Here is a 24,371-nt window from a genome sequence, read left to right on the forward strand (position 1 = left end):
ATTTTATAAAAAATATGCCTGATCTGGTTATGAGTTCGACTTTATACCGTCTCTTAGACCATCCGAATATAATTTCATTTTGTTTATCAAATAAGTGAGGCATATTTTTTAACAATCGCATTCGTATTCGCAAGAAACCGAAAAATAAATGCGAATATTTGGCGAATATTATATAAAGTCGAATGAACTGTATGTAGCTAACTTAATTCATTCAACATGTATCGGCTCGGAATAGTTCGGTTTAAACATAGCCGATTCGTAATGTCGCACCTGGTCTTTGTATACTACCTTATCGTACGTCTAAAAATTTGCGCGCGTTTGATTTAAAAGTCAACACTCGCAATTAGCGAATGTAAAAAATAAGACATTCGTTACATCACTAACACATGGTAATAATCAATATTCTAATTTGTACCGGTTCATATAAGTAAAATAAAGCTAGTAGCAAACAATAAATGTAATTCTTTATTTATTATAAATTTCACAGAAAATATATTTAAATTGTTAAATAAACATAAATGGTAAATAATTAAACAAATATTATGCCTTTTAATGCTAGCCATAATCGTACTTTGAATGCATTTTTTGGTAGCAGTACGATTTTAGAAACTCAGCATATTTTTAAAGAATTTAAAATAACTTCTACAATAATTTACAAAAATGAATCAAATCCCCGAAATTTTTTTATGATTTTTTACAGTTAGAACGGCAAAAAGTAAATATTTATTTTGAACCATAAATCAAAAGTATTCTGTTAAAATTTAAAATATTAAATATCAAACCATTCATGGCCGACTTTTCTGATAAACTTAATGAATTAAGACTATTTTACATTTAACAAAATTGAAATCTGTACACATGTTTTTTACTTTTAAGTCCAGTGAAACGGGCGGGTTTCAAGCTAGTAGTTGCATATTTAAATAAATAAATAAAATGCAATGGATATGATTGCATCTAGTACCGTGCATAGACATAAAAATTATAATAAACCATAATCCCCTTCACTTAACAAACAGCAAACAGCAAAGTCGAGTTTTATAAATTCGAAATAGATCATGTTATTTATAACCTTGAATATTATGTTACTAGTTATTAATAATTTATTACTAACTAAATGAGATATTAAAACTTTTTAATAATTATATTCATATTTATATCTGTTTTATCTATATTTTATTTTTGAACAAAAAAAATTATGTATTCATAGTGAGGAGATTAGTGAAAAGTCGTGAGCCCATAATGCACTCAAATATTTATTATTCTTTTTATTTGGCTTTTCGAGAATTAACAAAGGATTTCGTAATAAAGAGAAATGACGTTTTCATGTAATTCGAGTTTCTCGTATTTTTCTACGATTTTGTCTGTAATATAATATTAATATATTTTCCGTTCCTATTTGAAGCTGCGGTAAAATTTTTTTTCCACAGAATTTAGCGAGAAATTAATATAACTTAGTAAAGCTTACTATTAAATCCCAAAGTTTCAGAAATTTCGACCGTTTAAAACACGAGATAATTATGTCTACGTTCCCAATTTTGACCAATTTACGTCATATCTCGAAAACGAAAATTAATATCAAAAATTTATTTATTTTCCTAAAAACATTACTTTTAACTTTCCTACTTTTTTTTCAATTTTGTCGAGAGAATTTTTAATATCATAAAAAATAGCTGAGAGGGCAGAGTTTTACTTGCTTTGAATGTTACTTAACTTGGAATCTTATACCAAGTTAAAAAAAAAAACCAAATTTGTCGACAAGTGCATTCATGCCGGAAATCTTAATACAGTTATTGACAAAACAATATGTAGGAAAACAGCAAACAGGTTGCAACCGTCGAAAGGGTCGAAAATTGAAATGCATTTGCAAAAACCAGAACAATTTTTCAACCTTTTTGACGACTGCAAATTTATTTTTTCCACATGTTGTGTTGTCAATAGCTACCTTTTAATTAAATTCCTATTAGCGCTACTAAATCAAAACTTCAAAAAATCCGGAGATCATACAACTAAAACCGATGAATAGCTTTTGTCTTCGAAGATATACGAAGAATAAATTCTGCAATTTTCGAATTAATTTATATTAAAAAAAAATTAAATTATAAAGCAAGTGAAAACAGACAATTGACTGAGTTAATTGTTAAATTGTTAAAATATCTTGTATAGAAAGTGTTGAATATCAGTGTTTGCATTATTTTTTTTATAAATTAGAAGAGTTTAAAAAATCAACACTATTATGACGGCCGTTCGGACGCAAGATCCAACTGATCTATGTTGCTCATTTACTAACTTAGTCTCATTTTTTACGTCCTAAACACGCTATAAAAATTTCAGCTCTTATCTCTATTGGTTTTTGAGTTATCGTGATTACGAACAGTCACACGGACAATCAGAAATGGGCTGTTATTTTATGAACAGCTACACCAAAATTTTGTTCGTATCATCAATATTTCTAAGCGTTCTTTTCATACTTTTCCTTTATCATCAAATTTACCTTTATTAATCCTTCAAATTGTTGACAAAAATAACTATAGAAATTTTACTTCATTATGGGCTCACGGTCTAATATTTTGTAAAGTCAAATATTGACGCCACCATATAATAAAGCTGTTGTAATTTAATCTTAAAGCTGTGAAAACATTGAATTTATCAACAGACAATACATTCCGCTTCGCAAATGGCGTTTAACAAATTGATAAATAATTCGACCTTAATCTCATTCTGATTTGAATTGACGTTGAAACTAGAAATCTGTTCTGAATCCTCCTCAATTTATAAATTTTATTAATTCTAAAATCTCTGCTGTTTGTCGAGAGTATTGCTGAGCATACTGAATAAAAGTTGAAAGAAAATTGAAAAAAAAATTGAGTTTTTTCCGACACGATGTATATGGGTCATTCTATGATAAAATATATTTTCACCTATACAGAGTGTCTCGTTCAAAATGAAGACTTCTCCTTATTTTCGTTATTTATAGGAATATAGATATGAATGTTTGTACAGTCGTACAAGGTGACGGGTAATTATTTTTTTTAACCAATAATGTAATTAAACCCATAAATCTGAACTTTAAACTCAGCCTGATACAAATTGACAAATAGAGCCGATTATATTTTGCTTAGCATTAGAGATATCGAAAAAAATAATAATTATAGTTAAAAATTAATAAAAATTTTAATAACTTGTAATAATTTTGAGTAAAGACCAAAATAATGAAAAACTTAAAAATGCGAATTTTGTCATGAAAATCGGTAAATGGGTATAAAAAATATTCTTAACGAATGTTTCGAATAACTTTGTTCGATATCTCAAACTCTAAAGTAAAATATAAAGAATCGACCCTATTTTTCAATTTGTAGTAAGCAGAGTTTAAAGTTCAGAATTCGGTTAAGTATCTTAAAAAATGTGACTCATCAACCTGTATGACTGAGCACACATTCAAATCAATATTCTAATAAATAACGAAAATATGGGGGTGTATTCATTGAAAATGCGACACACTGTAGAAAAGCGACATGAAAAATTTTTAGAATTTTAATGTAATTATATAAGGTTTTTATTAAAATAATTGATTTATGCATATCTGCAAAGTGGCAATTCTCAATTTTTCATCATTTTATGAGACCGAGAAAAAGATTGCAGTGTTTATATGGAGTAGAGCAGGATGGGCAAACGTGGCCCAGGGAAGTCCCTCAAACTTCTGTAACTAACATACAAGTAAGCCAGTGATAACCTCCCAGTGACAACCAAAAATACGAGTAAAACAGAAAGACAACATTTTTTAATTTTTTCTACCTATCTCATTACTATTAGTTCTAAAAGTTTAAATGTAAAAAATGTTCCTTATAAAATAAACAACTTTTGTTTCAAACAATTATTCAAAAACATCACTGTTTATAAGTGAGGGCATAAATTAGCTAAGAGAGACTCTTCTTCAGGCATGAGCGAGTTATTTTAAGCCGAAGTCACCATTGTTTTATATATAACTTTATTGTGTGTCTCTTTATCCAAGTCCGCGTTGCTCACAGAGGAGGAACGGAGATGGGTATAAGATTCTACTACCTATCTCAGTTTCTCTAATCGTTTCGCCCATGCCTGAAGAAGAGTCTCTCTTAGCTAATTTATGCCCTCACTTATAAACAGTGATGTTTTTGAATAATTGTTTGAAACAAAAGTTGTTTATTTTATAAGGAACATTTTTTACATTTAAACTTTTGTTTTATCTTTAATGGTTTACAAGATGTGTCCGTAGGAAGACCTTTACCTATGTTACTCCTTTACGAACTTGATCTCAATTTTTACGTCCTGAGCACGCTAAGCTTGATATTTTTTCTCGTTTTTGAGTTATTGTATTGACAGACAGATGGACAACCGTAAATGGATTAATTAGGTGATTTAATGAACACCTTTATCCAAATTTTGTTCGTAGCATCAATGTTTTTAAGCGTTACAAACTTGGGACTAAACTTAGTATACCTTGTATATTACACATATACATGGTATAAATAAATAAATGCTTTTGTTTGCTTCTTCCATAATATTTAAGTTTACTTATTTAAATTCATAATACTTTAAGTTGGCAATTTCGAAAGAAAGGTATGAACTGTCTACATGTTTAACTAAAAACGTCTAGGGGAGAGACCAAGATAGAAACTTTTTCGGGCTTAAATTTCTAATTTGTTGTATTAAATACATTACGATGCTTAGATTTATTATATAAAAATCACAATAATTTGGATAAAGCATAAAAGAAAATTTTTCGAAAATGATACTTAAATATTAATAAAACGAAGAGAGAGAGAGAGATTAATGCCATTAGAAGGCACAATTTTTGGGTAAGTCGTTAAATTAAAAGGAGAATTTTATTTGGAAGATTTTTTTAAAAAATTTTTGTTTGAATTTTTATCATCTTAAAGACAAAAATAGGGTATTATCGTTAGTCAAAAATTATGAAATTTGAAAGTTTATGTAAAAATATACTTAAATATTCTGATTTCGAGTCAAAAAGCACAGTTTTCTTTTAAAATATTAAAATTAAAAATCATAATTTTTAAACTGTATATCACGTGACCTAAAACGCGGGCAAGCCCTGCTGTGATGTCATATCGGTATGAGCCATAGACCATCAGTTAATTCAGTGTAGACAGTTGGGTATAATATATCCATAGATAATCAGTATTTATATTTATTATAATCAGATGCCCGCGTTTTTGACAGTTTAAAAAAGGTTTAAATTTTAATTAAAGTTTTTGGCAAGAAAGCGTTTGTATTTTTGCGAAATAATTTTTTGGTGGCTTTTTATTAGCAAAATCAACATTTTGAAGTACTTGTAAAAATAGTAGAATACCCTATTGTAATTAAATCCATAAATGTAAGTCTCATTTCCGGTTACATTCTTACCGGTAATTATAACTTGCAGTTCGAAATAAGTCCATTTATTGTATTATTTTTGCTCGTCACACCGTCATATCTCTCATTAAAATTAAAGTAAACCATAAGAAGTCAAAAATAAGTTTATTGAAGCGCATCAAAATTGATGCAGTGTAAGCAATTTTAAATATCCTCTTATTTTTGCAAGCAACGTAGCGAAACATTTAAATTTCCAAAACTACTGTAATTTTTAGTATGACTGACTAATGTCCAAAATAGGTTTATCATAATTTTAAAAAATCGTAGCGCAGAAGCTACGTTAGCTGAGCGAATTCCCTAAGAGAATAAAAAATAACACATTTTTCTTAAAATCGAATATTTTTTTAATTTTTCAAGTCTTTTTATTTCAAAAACTAACCATCTAGTGAAAAAATCGCAAAAGTACTTTTTGTAATTAACCAATCAAAAAATATTTTAACAAAAGTTGCAGAGTTTGATGGGAGACATCATGTTCTGATATCAGATTGAATCCAGTTCTTCAGATTTCTTTAGTTAATTTAGATACTAGGCGGTAAGAGATAGATTTAAAACATTTATTCGAAAATTGTTGGCTTTTGAAGGAAAAACGACTTGAAATTATATCATTATTACATTTAATCGAAAGAAAATACGTTTAAAGTTTATTGATACAAGCCAATGTCCTCTATTGAAACTTTTTGCAACCATTTTTCTGTTCGCGTGTTTTCTTTCGATTAAATGCAATAATGGCATATTTTTAAGTCGCATTTCCTCCGAAAGCTGAAGTTTTTCGAAGAAATGTTTAAAACAAAAAATTAAAACTGTTTGTTTTTATAAGGATCAACTTTCTTATTTAAAGTGTTATTCTATCTCCTACCATTCAGAATCTAAATTTGTTATTAAAGAAACCCGAAAAACTAGGTCCAATCTGATGTCAAAACATGATATTCCTCATCAAACTCTACACTTTTTTAAAAGTTATTTTTGATTGGTTAACTACAAAACGAGATATTTAGGTGTATTGATTAAAATGGCTCACCATGTATACACGCTAAGAGTGATTTTTGAAAAAATGTTTAAAATAAAAATTGTTAGTTTTATTATGAAGATCAACTTTCTAATTTAATGTGCTATTTCATCTCTTAATCTAAATTGACTACTAAAGCAACCCGGAGAACTAGGTCCTATCTGATGTCAGAACAAACCATTCCCCCATAAAGCTCTACAATTTTTGTTGAGGTCATTTTGTAACAGGTGGCGATTAAAATGGACCATTTTGTATATACATGGTATAATAAACTTAAAGTATATCTAGATATGTTTCATATATATACATGGTATAAAAATTACAACCTTCTGACACTATGCCCATAGCGAGACAACAACCTTAAGTTAAGAAAATAAGTATTTGTTAAATTTTCTTAAACCATAAAATATTTACTTGCTACATTATCCGATCAAATTAAATAAAAAATATGTGTGAGGGTAAAAAAATTCGTATCTGGCTGAAATTCGTTAGTATTGTTAAAAAACACCACCGTGAATGAAATCTAAAAAGTCTTCATCGATCCGAGACGTGGAAAAAAATTTACGCGGGATCGAAGGTCACAATAACGGGTTTTTTGTGATTTTCAGTAAAACGGTAAGTTGTATTATAAAATTAGTTTCCGCGAAATAAAAACTGCCTCAATACTTTTTTTTCCTAAAAGTCACCATTTCTGATATATAACGATTCAAAAAGTTAGAAGAGTTGCAATCGTCATAATATGTATATATAAGTACACCACATACATCACTGAAGCTGTAATACAAGTAAAAATATTTTTCTATCGGTCAGCGTAACTTACATATGTACAATTTTTACTTGCATATATCCGTTGGGTGCGTAGTCATGGTAGGGAGAATCAAATCGACGCCAGTGCTTGCAGTGGATGATTTTGTGGCAAAGGTGGCTGTTATGACTAACTTTCAATTCTTTACATGTGTAAATGGTATAGTAAATGCTTAGTTAAAATTATTGAAATATAGCAATTAATTAAACTTGTTGCATTAGAAATTGTGAAAATAAGATACGAAATTGTATAAGTAAATAATATTTTTATATGTAAATTCGCATAAATTCACTGATTTAAATTTGTTGGAAAAAATTATTAATTTTTCAATGTAATCCATAGAATTATATGTCCATTCATTAAATCATTTAACGATTACAACTCGTCCAACTTTTTGAATCGTTATATATCTCAGAAACGGTGGCTCCTCTTAGGGAAAAAGTATTAAAAAGTATCTGATCTACAATTTTTGCCTGAACTCATTTTATGATAAAACTTACCGTTTAGGTGAAAATCACAAAAAACCCAGTTTTTGACCTTTGGCCCCGAGTAAATTTTTTTTCACATCTCGGATGGATGAGTACTTTTTATATTTTTTCTCTGATTGAACCTTTGGATGTTTAAATTGACTGGATAAACATTAATATCTGGATGACCGATATTCTTAAAAGACACAAATTTTATCACTAATAGAAGACCGTTTTAAATGTCTCCACACAAATACCAATTTGAATGTCCCGGTAATGTATTTTATTTCATTAACTACGATATACACCAATAGATGTCAGGAAGAGTCATATTTTGCGATGTATGTTTCAGTTTTTCATGAAAAAAGGAATAAAACGACGTTTTTTTAAAATGAAACCTTGTTAGATCGACTTATCGCCCCAAAAAACCCCTACATACTCATTTTCATGAAAATCGTTGGAGCCATTTCCAAGATCGTTGATATATAAATAGAATTGCTCGTTTAAATATATAAGACAATAATTTCTTCAAACTAGTCTATCAGTATAGTTTGGAAGTTGAAAGTAATCGAATTATGACAATAGACCTGAATTCTTTTGACATCAATTATTTCATCTTTTTTTTTTTATTGGCTTTTTTGTTCTGAATAATTTATCGCGGTTAAATTGTCTACTCATCAGTTATTCAGTCTCAAACATTGATAAATATTTGTTAAAAAAAATGTTATTACATAATCAAAAACATTGCAATACAAAAAGTTGTTTTTGTGATCGAATAATTAAATTTTTTGAAGAATTCTTGGAAAATACTTAAGGTAAAAGTATGAATTGTATAATAAATAAAACTGCGGGAGGAAAACTCACAATAATAAAGTAGGTATTTTCATTTAAATAAAAGAAGGGGTCATTGTTATTAGAATCAATTAACACACAAAAACATAAACTTGACTGGACTGCCTTGGAGTAAATCAATCAACAATTGTACAAAATGTTGATGCGTAGAAGAAAATCATAAAAACAATTAACCACAAAAGCTTAGGTAGCTATATATCTATCTATACGTGTATGATTCATTTTATTTAGTGGACTGATTCATTTAATGTTAATCACATTGTAATCTTGCATTTCGTTCAAAAAAAAAAACAATAAATGCGTTTAACAAATAGTGCAGGCTCTGGATGGGGTTGAGTGTGCAAAATATGAGTACCGCATTTTGTCAATTGATTCTTGATCATAAAAGCTTATAGATTAATATTCTGGATCTAGCCAGAAACCCCTTTGGTCCAATTTTTGCATACCCCTCCCTCCCTCCACAGAAACAGTTAAATGACATTTTTTTGAATCGAGAAAAAGTTACTACTAGATTCTATGGGTTATTTAACGACAAAAAGGCTCTTTGTGATTTTTTCGTAAACTTCTTCGTTTTCGAGATATTAACAGTTTAATGTTTGGAAAAACTCCAAAAAAGCCATTTTAAAAGCTGCAAAACGAGGCTCACAATTAAATTTTTGAGCTTATCAAAATTATAAAATAATGTTTGAACATCCTTTAATAAGTAATGTAAATTTACTATGAAAAACTAATAGGTTTTTGTTTTAAAGCATTTTCAAAATCGCACATCATGTCGCACTCACTGTACATTTACAAATTTTGACGGCGGGCTTTTTAAATTGAAGTCTTATCACTGCAAATATTAAACTTTTATGAGTTTTTACTTTTAAATAATAAAATAAATCTTAAAAAGTTTCTAGTTTTTAAAGTAGTACAAACCTTTTTTATAGGCAAGTATGGAATAACGGGATTCGTGCAGATGAGTGTCGAAAAATCAATTCCATACAAACGAGGAGTACCTATAAAAGGTTTTTTCACAACTTTAGAAACTAGAACCTTTTTAAAACTTATTATTATTTAGTGTAAACTCATTAAAATTTATTATTTCAATAATATTTTGGTTTTTTTTTTTTTTTTTTTTAAATTGATAATAATGTACCGGGAGTTTCGTATATACATGAGAGGAGAAAAATTTGTGGGCTAGAATTGACTGCTAGCTTCTGTGCACTGAGAAAAAATTGTCAGACGACAGGTAAATTGCAGTTTCTGATTACAATTAGATTTATTTTGGAAATTTAATACATTTTAATTTTAACAAAAAATTATCAAAATTTAAAGAAATTATGAAGTCCCATTTTTTTTGATACATCAAATCGAAAAGTATTTAAGGAATTTTCAATTTAAAATTTTATGTTCTTAATATTATTTTAATATCCGATAGCTCGATAAATTTGCGGCAATCTTCATTTTACAGTGAATAAAACATATACTTCTGTAACTTATATTTCAAGTTGAACTTCTCAAAGTCTTCAAAAGCTCTATCAGCGCCTGAGCTATTATTGAAATTTATTAATTTCATGTTTTTACATTTTTGAACTAGAAAATACTGCAAATCATATTTGGGCTAATCTGTTATGCAAAAACCCATGCACATTTCAAAAAAGCCAACGAAATGAAACATAGAAAAGCAATAGAACCTCTTAACGCAACTGTTAATTATTTCTAAATTGTCTAAATTGAATAGCCTAGAAATGCTTTCTAAATCAAAACAAGTTTCTTTCCCTGAACTTTCCCATGTTTTACGGTGTACCAATTTTACAGACTTTAACGAAAATAAAAGGTTATTAGAAATTTCGATGAAAAGTAAAACTTCATGCAAATTCCATTTGAGATCATGACATAACACTTACATTTAAAAAACCTTATGTAAGTTTTAAAAACAAGGTTTGGAAAATTTAAATCGAAATCTTTTATTTTATTGAGAGTATTGGAGATGGCAATTATAGGTTTCTACATTACCATCCGTAAGATATAAGAACCTAAAATTAAATTGTAAGTTATCCAAATGTTATCAAAGCCATACATCAAATAAGTTTAAAAATGGAGAAAGGAGTAAACTTTTTGGAAATAAAAAGGTTTTTTCCCTTAAAAATTCATCGTCTGGCCCTTCATTTTATTATTCAGATGGAGCATGTCAAATTTTATTACATTTGGATAATTATTTTTCGAGTAATGTTTCCTAAATTTACTTTATTTATGGTAATATAGAAACCTACCTCTATCAACAAAAATGTATAAAATTTACAAAAACCACAAACAAAATTTCGACAAAACTTAGGGCTACGATGTGAAAGGCAAAGATTATATTAAAATAAATTTGAAATGCATCGTGAATAAAATTACAATGTTTTCTCCTTCTACAACAGTCCTTGAATGCAAAGACAAAAAAAAAAACTACAATTAAAAATTGCGTATCTAATTAAACAAAGCGCATTGTTTTAAAGTGAAAACCCTCATCTTAATTAAAAAATACACAAACACTCAACCAAACAGCAAATAATGCGGGAAATCAATTTCAATAAAATAAATATTTTTTTATGTGAATTTTTTTTTACATAACTGTACATAACACAAAAATAACATTTATGAAAAAACAACAAAACAAGACACTATTTTCAACATTCGTCGCAAAACACAATTTTTTTCATAAATTAAATTAATTTTCACAATAAATTAGAGAAACTCTTTGAAATGTAATAAAGAAAATAATTACCGTTTGTGATGTGGTAAGTAACTATAAAAAAAAAACTAAACAAAAAACAGCACACAAGAAGAGAAATGTTTCACTTAACAATAGACTTAAAAAAAATTAGTATTTTATTTTAAAGAAATTGTTTTTTTAAAAACTAATTAATAAATAATAAAAATTTAAAAACAATAACACTTTTAATTAATAATTCATCATTTTTTGGAAGTAAAAAAATAATAATTTTTATTGTCCGAGTTGAATGAATAAAAAAAACAAAGGTATTAAATCAATCCATGTACATACTCTACTCTTGTACTCTTGACTAATATTAAAGAAGGACTGTTTAGTGTTGAATTAGAGGTATTATGTTGTGGTTACGATCAGCTGGAGATGGCGATGTCGCGAACATGCACGAGCCAGTTATATGTTCTACTCCCTCTTTACGTCTTCTATGAGAATGATAATAATAATAATAATGAATTTTTCAGTACATTCAATTTTGTTATTTATATACAGAGTGGTTCATTGAAATTGAGATACTATTCAAGTAGTTCGGCTGTTTGAGCAACTACGATGAATTTTCATTTTTATACCATACAGGTGTCCCCGGATAGAGGTAACTATACTTGTAAATTTTCTTATTTTGCATTTACAAAAAATCATTCTTTACAAAAAAATGTTTCTTATTCTGAAAAGTATGTAGGAATATTTAAAACTTCTTACTAATGTACAGGGTAGCAAAAAATTTGGTATCACTATTTTTTTTTTTTTTTGGTGAAATTAACAATTATGACTCCAGATTCAAATTCATGACTGAATTTCAAGAAGATCTTTCCACCTTTTACAATTCCATTCTTAGAGAATGTTTTATCCGAGAAAATAAATATTCTTTTTAATTTTCTAACCTAGTCCACAAAGAAACTACACTCTGGAATAGTACATTTTAATTAATTAATTATTGTTTTCTTTTTCAAATAAAAATGATGCTATAATTAAAATACACGGATCTTCTTGATATTTTGTATACAGTAATAATTGGTAATTGCGAGCAACATTTTGTCAACTCATAAAAAGGAGCGGTCGTTTACCAAAAAGAAAATTGTGATTTCAATTTTTTGGCTACCCTGTAAATTATTTAAAAGTTTTAAATACTCCTACATACTTTTCAGAATAAGCAAAATTTTGTATACAGAATGACTTTTTTCTTAAAATGAAAAATTACATGTATAGTTACCTCTATCCTAGGACACAAGGTATATATGTATATATATTAACTTTAGTCCCAAGTTTGTAACGCTTAAAAATATTGATGCTACGAAAAAAATTTTGATATTGGTATTCATAAAATCACCTAATTAGTCCATTTCCGGTTGTCTGTCCGTCAGTCTGTCAGTCTGTCAACACGATAACTCAAAAACGAAAAGATATATCGAGCTGAAATTTAATAACGTATTCAGGACGTAAAATATGAGGTCGAGTTTGTAAATGAGCAACATGGGTCTAGTTGGCGCTAAAATGTGTAAAATTCCTCATTTTACACATTTTTCACCTTGAGCGGATCACTTTTCGAATTTTCCAGCTTTTCCATCTGGGAATTTGCCATTTTTTATTCGTGAATTGTTCGTGAAATTTGTAACTTTTTTCGCTCAATTATTTTTGAAAATACACTATTCCAAATTCCCAATTTTTTTGTACCGGGAATTTGACGTTTTTTTTTTTTCGTGAAATTTTTTATTTTTTCGCTCAATTACTTTTTGAAAACAAAGTGGTGGCTTAATAAAAATTTAGCGGACCACTTTAAGAATTTCTCAATTCTTTTATATTGGTAATTTACCGTTTTTTATTCGTAAATTATTCGTGAAATTTATAATTTTTTTGCTCAATTACTTTTCAAGAAAACCAAGATGGTTTTTCAAGAAACACTTACTTTATAACATTTAATTAGCGAACCAACTAATGAAACGAACCAACTCCTAAAAATGCTTTAATTTTAATATATATCTATCTATATATATATAGGAGACTTTCTATAGATCTATATAGATAGTCACTCATCACGATATCTCTGGAACTATAAGACCTAGAGACTTGAAATTTGGCAGGAATATTCCTTTTGCCATGCAGAGGTCAGCTAAGAACGGATTTTACGAAATTCCACCCACAAGGGGGGTTGCGGGGGTGTTCATGAATAAAAAATTCATATTTTTAAATTATGGCTTTTAATAGTTCAAAACTTGGTCAGAATGTTTTAAATTACATTTAGAAATTTTTTTAACCTTCGGAGGGTAGAAAGGTGTAGCGAGAAAGTGGGAAGGAAATATCGAATATTTACAAATATACCTAAGTGGGGTATCAAATAAAAGAGCATGACGTGTACATTACAAAACTATTATCCAACGCAAGGAAATGTGGAGGGAGGGGTGCAAGTGGGGATGTTGCCCAGAAAAGCGGGTATATTTTACGCCACGCAAAGCGGGCGGGAAACAGCTAGTATATATATATATATATATATATTTTAATTTATTTAAACATAAATTTTGAAAACCCCAAATCATTTTAATCAAAATTGTTTATTATTATTTATGTTTCTGAGAAAAATACTATAGTTAAACACACGACTCATCAACAAATAAATTTTTGTATGTGTTTTAACCATTGACATTATAATTACATAGACTGAGCGTCAAAAGATTTTAAGCGTGCCAACATCGGAGGTAATTGGTTAGTTTTAAAAAGTAATTGAGCGAAAAAATTAAAAATTTCACGAATAAAAAACGGCAAATTCCCAGTATAGAAAAGTTGGAAAATACGAAAAGTGGTCCGCTAACTTAATATAGATAAATTTTTCGTCTAAAATTACTACATTTTGTATTTGCCCAATGACGCAATTTAAATAGACCACACTGTCTACAATACAGATCGGATAGACACGGTATGCGCACGGTATATACAACACCGTACATAGTAGATTGTACATCCACATTGTACAGTGTACAGTGTACACCGGTGCTGACTGTTGGTACTAGTTTGTAGTGCTGGTGGTACGTACAGTGGGGTTATTTTGTTAAGTTAACATACTGTTAAAGTTAAATGTATGCATGTCCCACTGACTGACACTACTCTACATCTACATTCTATACAACTACACTAGTCTATGTCCTATGTATTGTGTATGATCAAAAGGCATTTTATAATGATCATATGTTGTCATCAGAACAGAATATCTATCATCTGTTAGCTGTACTTTATTGCTATTTAACTCAACAAAAGAGCAAGGTGCTTTAAAAGTATACCTTTTCATTCAAACAATACGAATTTTATAGTTAACCACTAACCATGTCTCGTGTTAGTTCAGTCGACAGGTAGTTTCAGATAAAAAAAGGTCGGAAGTTAATACAATTTTGCGATGTTATTCAGGGAGAAAATAGTTATTCTGTGCGCAAAGAGAAGAGGTGGAAGACTTCTTAATTTTAGACACTTATTCAATTTATCTTTAATAACCACAATTTGGATTATTCAAACATGTTTGTATGTCAATTCGTTACCGATTTATAGTCGCATCAATGAATGTTTTTACTCGGGAGTACTCAATAATAGCTCCGATTTTGATGATTTTTTTTTTTTTTAATGATTCTTTTTGTATATCATTTAAAATCAGAAACATTTCAGAGGGGGAAATTATCTGAAAAGGGAATAGGCAATGTTGAGACTGATATATCAACGCCCCGCCAAAATCGCTAATGATAGAAGTTTGAAATTTCGAGAAGATATTGATTTTATACTGTAAGTGTCACATAAGAAAGGATTTTTCGAAATTCTTCCCCTAAAAGGATGAAATAGGGGATTAAAGTTTGTATGAAAATATATATAAACCATCATTTTTGAGTTCACTTCTTAATCGATTTTAAAAATTCTTTCTCCTATAAGCGAGGAAAAGCGGGATGAAGCGGGTTTCAAATGGGCAATAATTCATTAAATGAATCATGTATGGAATACATTGAAATGACTCATCATCACGAGTGAAGCCGTGGTCAAAAGCTAGTTATTTTTTTAAAGTTCAACCATTTATCTGGGAAAAAATAAAATAAGGTAATATAAATTTAATTCTTTTTATAGACTGAAAAGCAATGGTCTTTTCCATTATTAATTAACAAAAAAATTAACTTTTTACTTTTTCAATCCAAAGTAATCCTCGAAGAAATTCAGAGATGAATGACTAACCAAACAAAATAATTCCCACTCCCAAACCTTATCATTGGCATGTGTATAGTAAATTAAAATTCCTCTTGTAATCCTTTTAACAACAGTAAACTATTTTCTATTTAGATTCTAAACAGGTAGACACTCTGTATTTAAACTAAGCACTTCGGAATATACCTTTCTTGTTAAAAGCCCTAAACAGTATAACATAGTTAAAGCCTGCGCAGCTATGTCTTAGTTAGACAATAGGGAAAAAAATTCAAAAAAGTCCTCAGCATATAAAAACATAACCAAAACAATTTTAAAATGAATAATTCGTTATTTTTGTGAAATTTTCAAATAGTTTATTTAAATTTTCCCCCTAAAAAGATACCTGTTTAAATAACAATTATTCATATATCATGTATGTAGTAACATTGGTACCAGGGAAATATTGGTACATCAGGATTATATGAATATTTTCACAGATCATATGTTGCACGCACGCAGTCTTATGTCTGGGGACCTTGACAACTATTAAAATCATTGATAAATGCAATAAAAGCAATGAAAGTAGTTTTTATGATAAATTTTATGAAGGCTACTAATTCAAATAACTAGGATTATACTTGAAAAGATTTTTGAAGAATTCAATTCGGTTTTCCAAAGATGCTTCGAATCAACCCTGTTAATATTAGCAAGCGGTCGCAATTTAAGTCCGATTTGAATAAAATTTGGTATCAAAAAGGGTTTTGATATTTAAAAAGTCAAGTTCGTTAATGATAAAAATCGACAGATAAACAAGGGTTGGGGAGCTGCGCTAAGTACAAAATTTTGAATTTCTTCCAAATAAAAAATATTTTTGTAATTTTTGATCAATTTTAAGCAAAAAAGTACTCTCTAGACGCTTAGTTTCCGAAATAAAAATTCTTGAAAAACTAAAAATGCAATAAAATTTGATTTAAAGCAAAATGTGTTATTTTTTTCAATCTCTGAGGGAACTCGCTTTGTTAACGCAGCTCCTGCGTTAAGAATTTTTTTTTTTGAAATTCAAAGCTTTTAATCTTTGCCATGATCATCATGGCCCGTTTTTTTTTTTTTTTTAAATAAATAAATCACTTCAAAAGTAGGCATATTTAGCATTGGTTTTACGGTAAACCGGTAGATGGATGTTTCAAATTTCCAAAACTAGTCGGTGGAAATTATAAAAAAAACTATTTAAAGTTAAAACCTTAATAAATTATTGTGAAAAAAAAACAAACCGTTGTGGCCGTCTAATTAAGAATGTATGAGAACGGTAGTGGGGACAAAAATTAAAAAAATATATATTTTCAATTTTGATGGCGAATTATGTTATAACTTGACAATATGATGAAAAGTAATAATAAAATTTTTCGATATATGGAGTAATTTTCAAAATATTAAAAATTGAAAATTTTGTTTAATTATTCAGCTTCCGATATTTCGAAAACCAAGACAGATATCAAAATTTTTGTTTTTGTTTTGATCTACAGTCATGAAGTTTTATAACAAAATTCATCATCAAACTTAAAAATAATGTAAATGTGTTAAAATTTCTGCAAACAATTTATAATGGCAAGATATGATGTTTTTTCATATGGGTTAAAAAGGAAAACTTTGATGAGACTTTTGTATCCACCCAAGTGTAAATGCAGATATACTATTCTGAATATAACGTTGGCAGCGTCTGTGCTAAGAAGATAGATATTAAAGGGCGGATAAGGAGTTCTGAGACATACTGTATATTTTACCATTTTATAATAAAATTTTTACCAATTTACTTGCAGATTTTTGATTGAGTGTTTGATTAATCACAAACATAAAATAAAAACTAAAAAAATCAGTGATTACAAAAATAAATTTAAAAAAAAACAGCTTTTTTTTAAAATTATCAAAATTCTACGTATTATATTTTTCTTATTTGTTTTTATAAAAATGTTATGCTCGGTGTGGGTTTTTCATAATCAATAAATTTCATGGTAAAAATACTATTATGCACATGAGGGCACTAAACGCTTTTGATTCACCAATATTTAGTTTTTATTTAGTCGTCAGATATGCTCTGTCAAACCCATTCGAAGTATGGAAAAATAATTCGAATCTAAGTTGATTTGGATCAAATATCAATATTCATTTCACAATCCCTAAAAATACCCCAATACCCCAAGCACCAATGCAATTTTAGATTTAGGGTTGAAATTATTTGTACCTTATTTGTTATAACTTCATTTATGTAGACGAAAAATAAGAATAAAATTTTTCGATATCTGCCTTGGTTTTCGAAATATCGAAACAAAATCTTTAATTTTTGATATTTTGAAAATTATTTCAGATATCGAAAATTTCAATGATTTATTAAGGTTCTAATTTTAATTTAAATAGCTTTGTTTTAATTTCCACCGTCTATATTTAGAGAAATTTATGAAAACATATAATCCATCTACCGCTTTCTCATAAAAAAAATGTTAAATATGCTTACATTTGAAGTCACTTATTTATTTAGATAATTTAACAATCTCTCTAAAATTTTCAGAATTGATTTAGACTTAGTCCAACACCATATTTAAAAAAAATCAAGCTTTTTATTTAAAATTGCCGTGATGCCACGCATCTATGTTAGCTGTCAATAGTGGTGTTCTCTTAATATACTAGCTAAAAGTATAACTTTGTAATGGCTCGCGAATGGTATCATATAAAACAGATATTTCAAAAATAAAATTATACTTCAATTATTGACAAATATTTTTTATTTAATTATTCCTCAACAAACGTTTATTTCTTTAAAATATCAGATTGTAAACCAGGATCCATGTTATTATCCGCTGTGAAAATATTCAATTCATTTTTGATTTTAAATTTTTGACAAATACAACAAAACCCATCTTTATTAATTTGTAAATCAAACCAACGACGATGACATACATTACATACTTCAAAATTCAAATTCTTTTGAGCAATCTCAAAATTTTCTGCATACATTTTAAAATTAATATCATCTCGAATTCTTTTTTATCTTGTTTTCGTCGTTTACGATGATCACACATTAATGATCGATTACGATCACGCTCTTTACGACCCGTCACCGTACGACGTCGTGGCATTTTATTGGTAAAATTACAATTAATTAATAAATAATTTTAAAATTATAATAACTATAATTAAAATTTTTTCAATTTTTGTATTAATATCACTTAATTTTTTTCTACTGTAGAACTGCAAAAATTAATTATTTATGTTATGTAATCACGTTTTTTGTATTTTCCATAATGACTTTTTTTAATACTTGAAAGAATCTACTTATAACTTGACAATATAAGACGAAATTTTCGATATCTGAAGAAATTTTTAAAAAAATCGAAAATTGTAAATTTAGTTTAAATATTGAGCTTTCAATATTTCGAAAACTAAGGCAGATATCGAAAAATTATTGCAAACGACCCGGCCTGTGAATTTTATAAGAATCCGCTCTCCGGTTTTTGTACAATTAAAAACCCTAAGTACCCTCATTAATATTAGAAACATAATAATAAATATTTGAATAAAATAACAAAGCAAAAAATTATCATTTGTTTGTTTTATTAAGATTAAAATAAAAAAATTAATTTGCATATTTATTATGACAAATATTTTATCTAATATTTGTTTTTAATACAAAAAAAATGTATTTTAGGAAATCTTAAAATGAATAAATATTATTTATTTGTGATTAATTCTTTGTCATCTCAACTTTGATCTTGTGTATGGCGAGACCCGTCTACTGTTTTATCAGACAAATTAAACGTCAAGTATACCAACATTTTACACAACAACTTTTTAAAAGATTCCGTATTATAAATTTTTGTAAGCAGAGAAGACTTTATTACTTTATTTATTACTTTACTATGGATTCTGTCTAGCACGCTATATGATTATCCACCGAAATCAAAAATAGTCATTTTCACAAATCAGACAGAACTTTGATCACATAAAAAGACGTGTTTTTCATTTTGAAATCCTCAGAATGATGTCTTTAGGATGTTTCATTAAAGATGTGCAAGCACCAAGGCAATTTGAAGTAAAAGCTTGATATTTTTTTTGTTTGAAGTTGGACTAAGTCTAAATAAATTCTGAAAATTTTAGGTGGGGTTGCCTGCTTATTTAAATACATAAATGAATTCAAAAGTAGGCATATTTAACATTGGTCTTTTGGGAAAACGGTAGATGGATGATATGTTTTCATAGAATTATAATCGAGAGACTTTGATGTAAATAAATATCGTATACATGATTAAAAGTAAACAACACAAAAATCACCTAAATAAATTATTGAAATACATATAAATAAACGGTTCGAAACATCGGACAAGACTTTATTATATTATAAAATTGATATAATATATTGTTCTTGTAATATTTTTTATTGTAAGAAGTATTTAAAAATTAGGAAAAGCTTCAGTTTAGCATAGCGGTATATTTGGAACCATACGGTAATGAGAAACAGGCTTAGGTATTTATTGGATTTATTATAATATTTAGAAGGATGTAGTTTGGTAAGGGTGAGGTTAAGCAAAGATTACCAAGTTACAAAAGTTACTTAAAAAGGCATTTTAAATAATATTTGATCAATTTTGGGTAGGATTGATTTGACCACTTTTGACGATTTCATCCCCTCCAACTCCACGGCTCCAGGGGGAGGGGTCCCAGAGGAGAGTTATATAGGACCTTGTTCATATATCGATTTTTTAACTTTTGTGATATATCGATTTTCAAGCTTTTACATTCCATAGTACACTAGTTATAAAATTTAAAAAAATAAACTTTTATAACTAGTATGCTATGGAATGTAAAAACTGGACAAATTGATAATTGAATAGTGTTATCTTATCTTATATATTTAAACGAGCAATTCTTGTATATATATATATATATATATATATCAACGATCTTGGAAATGGCTCCAACGATTTTCATGAAAATGATTATGTAGGGGTTTTTTGGGGCGATAAGTCGATCTAGCAAGGTTTCATTTTTAAAAAACGTCGTTTTATCCGTCTTTTCATGAAAAACTGAAACCGGCAATGCAAATTATAACTCTCCCTGACATCTATTGGTGTATATCGTAGTTAATGAAATATAATGCAAATTATAACTCTTCCTGACATCTATTGGTGTATATCGTAGTTAATGATTCAAATTGGTATTTGTGTGGAGACATTTAAAACGGTCTTCTATTAGTGATAAAATTTGTGTCTTTTTAAAAATGCCGAGCAAAGCTCGGTCATCCAGATATTGTATTCAAATATTTCAATAAACTTATAAATAATAAACTTATAAATATTTCAATAAACTATAAGACCAAAATAATGAAAAAATTAAAAATGCGAATTTTGTCATGAAAATCGCTATATGGGTATCAAAAAATATTCTAAGTAAACTATTCTAATAGTTTTTTTTCGATATCTCTAACCATCTCTGACGCTAGGCAAATTATTAAGAATCGCCCTAATTTATCAATATGTAATAAGTTGACTTTAAAGTTTAAATTTCGGCTAAATGTCTGAAAAAAATGTGACCCATCAACCTGTATGGCTGTACAAAATTTCAAATCGATATTCCTGAAATTTCGAAAATATACTGGTGGTCTTCATCTTAAATGCGATATACTGTATAATCTTTGGCCAGGTTTGAACCAATGTTGGTCCAGTTAAAATTTCCTATATGAGAATACCGCGAGGGACTAACAAAAAAAATTTAGATTTGTATATTTGCTTTGTGTTCGAATGGTGATCGGAAAAATGATTAAGTATACAAATCAATAAACGTAAATCAAACAAAGAATATCCGCATTGATTATTACAAATAAATCATAGATGTTGTTGTTATTTTGTTTGTAATTTGTAAAATATAATAATTAATTATGAAAAATTACATGCCATTTTTGTTATTTTTGTTTTTATACATTCACAATTCCAACAATAAAGATCAGTAATTATTACTTATTTATCTTCTTGTTGTAAATGAACTTTGAAATTATAATTATTAAAATTTAAATCAATTTTTAATAGAAACAAAAACAAAAAAAACTCAGGGAATTTCCAACCATTAAATTATAGGTTAAAATTCAAAGAAAAAAAAAGAAGTTATTATGTAAGTTTCACCTTCTAATCTACATATGTGTTGAGTGTTGTTGTTAGACAATAATAATAAACCACTACTTTGAGGAGTGTCTTGAAAACTTTTGCTTTAACTTAATTACGTCAATAAAATAAATTCTCTTGTTTTGCAGGTAATAAATATTAAAAATCAAAACATTTAATTGAATAAAATATTTACTTAAATTTACTTTAAGGCATTGTAGTAATACTAATAATTTCAATAAAACTTTATAAATATATTTTTTGATTAACAAAGTTTCAAAAAATCACAAAAAATTCCTAGGTCATAGGACTTTTTATTATTATTTTATCGTTTAAAGTTGGCTGAAAAAATGATGAATCATATAGGTTATCGTTTTCAATTGGATATTTCTATATCAAAAAATCTAGAGAGTGTGATAAAAAACTATCTAAAATATTTAGGCAATCTTGTAGTTTATAATACATAATTACATAAAAACATAAGGTTTCCGATGATATAATAACAAAATTTTAATTTAATTATCGAAGATCCATCATTTGATGAACAGAGACGACTATAGTTTGATGAGTATTGATGATTGAAGAGCGATACCTATTTTATCAAATTTATAAACATCACTTGCACACAATATATTATACAATTTTGTAGTTGTGTGATATTGTAAAGCCAAAAATAATACATTAATAGTGCAATAAACCAAAACTTTTTTACTATACTGTAGGCTTACAATCACCTTAAAACTCGAATTATTTTCGGGTATATAGTGGATTTTCTGCTGCTTTAAAGGAAGGCAAAACAACTCGGTTAGCAGAAATAACTTTGCAAGACATTATATATGAAGTAGATTAGTAGAAGAAGGACCAATGTATGGATCTGGGATCGCCGATTAATTCAAAGTGAGTAATATTACTATTCAAGTTACTCTGCTGGAATTGGCTTTCAAACTTAAAATGCGTTTTTCTTGAAACTACATTCTTTGAAATTTGGTGGGAATATTTCTTATAAATCTTTCTATCGTCTAAACCTTGGATTTGAAAAAATTTCTATTTTAAGTTTGTTTTAAAAAATTCGAAAAAGTAAAAAAAAAGGGGTACAAATGAATTTTTTCCCATTTCGACGCCATTTTGTAAATTTTTTTTTATCGAGGTTCAGACGATAACGACATGCGTTTTTCTTGAAACTACATTCTTTGAAATTTGGTGGGAATATTTCTTATAAATCTTTCTATCGTCTAAACCTTGGATTTGAAAAAATTTCTATTTTAAGTTTGTTTTAAAAAATTCGAAAAAGTAAAAAAAAAGGGGTACAAATGAATTTTTTCCCATTTCGACGCCATTTTGTAAATTTTTTTTTATCGAGGTTCAGACGATAACGACATCATTTACTAATTAAGAATTTTTCAAATTTTTTTGATTAAAATCACTATAAGGACTGAAATCGTGTCAACCAGAGTGCCGTGTTTTGTTTGTAGCCCCCACTTCAACGGCCTGTAATTCGAAGAAATTTTAATTATTTTTTTACAATTTTTATTTTTTATTTTTAAAATGTCAATAAATATTTAATGAACAAATGGCTACAAAAATGTTTTTCATTTTCTTATAATCCTTATTTAAAAAGTGCCTACAATTGAGGCTTCTAGACCAGAACACTTAAAGACTGCAAATGGACTTACGCTAAGCTGCGGCCAGGTTCAATGCTGAACATCACACAATAACGAACATTTCGCAAAGGCTAGTACGAAACAGTATATAACATCGCAAAGTAAGGACAATCCATTGATTCTGTGTTATATGGTTGCATGCGTTAATATCGCTGGTCAAATATTAGCTAAAATAGCTAAAAATAGACAATCTTTAAAATTAACCGATGAAATGGAACAAATAATAAAAGAACCTGCACTAGCTTGACTCCATTAGAAGCTAGGCTAACCCGTGGATAAGAGGGTGAACTCGGTATCCAAAGTAAATTTTGTCCGACAAAGTTGTAAAAATCTGGCAAAAATTATTTTATGGAAAATTTCCTTGGGAATTCTCGGAAATTGTATTCATATTTTTGCTAAGATACACACAACCAAAGTATAAGGAAAATTTTTTTGCACAAAATTTTACAATAATTTCAAACAGCTGTCTGTATCTTTACGAAAAATCATCGACTTTCGAATCGCAATAACTCGTTTGAAAACTTGCATTTTCTAGTTTTGAAATTTATTGCTAAAAAATTTATCACCCCTTGCCGCTTTGCATGGAGTGTTGAAAGGTGGGAAATTTTATCTCTAAATTTTATATAGAGTTTAGAAACGTATCAAGATTTTTAAAATTGTTTTACACCATATTTGCTAAGACCACTCGAAAGCTTGATTATTTTACTTGAAATTGAGGTGTAAAAAATTTCGATGCGAGCTTTTAGTACCGAGATATTCGCTTTCCAAACAAAATGTGCACTTCTGGATTTAAAATCCTGTATCTTTTGAAATAACCATCGCACTGAAATTTTTTTAATGATCATAATGTAATATTCGTTCGAAAATTCAAACTGCGTTCTTTCAAGCCCTGCAGCCCTGGCTTATTGATTTGTAACAACTTTTATCACTCTCCCACTTTTCGTTTTTAAAACTTTTCCAAAAAATAATTTTTCAATATTTTAGGCGGTTTTTCACCTGGCCGCCATTCTTTAAAAAAAGGCGTTATCAAAAATTATATGACGCTCAGCAGAAAACTTGTACTTTCCCGTTTAGGAATCTATCGCCCAAAAATTTGTATCACCCTTTGCCGATTTTTACAGAGGGATGAA

General features: G+C 28.2%; 1 protein-coding gene across 2 annotated transcripts in view; it reads right to left on the reverse strand.

The window, feature by feature from the left end:
* LOC123300846 (PTB domain-containing adapter protein ced-6-like) overlaps positions 1 to 24,371 on the reverse strand; it is a 146,968-nt gene that overhangs the window by 23,882 nt on the left and 98,715 nt on the right. The window contains exon 1 of one of the 2 annotated variants that reach the window (XM_044883498.1): positions 11,289 to 11,418. The exons of the other annotated variant lie outside the window; for it this stretch is intronic. The gene's annotated coding sequence lies outside the window, so the exon portion shown is untranslated. Of the gene's footprint in view, positions 1 to 11,288; positions 11,419 to 24,371 lie in introns of those variants that run through there. 2 annotated transcript variants of the gene reach the window in all.

This window comes from Chrysoperla carnea, chromosome 5 (assembly GCF_905475395.1).
Source record: "Chrysoperla carnea chromosome 5, inChrCarn1.1, whole genome shotgun sequence".
NCBI classification, from domain to species: domain Eukaryota; kingdom Metazoa; phylum Arthropoda; class Insecta; order Neuroptera; family Chrysopidae; genus Chrysoperla; species Chrysoperla carnea.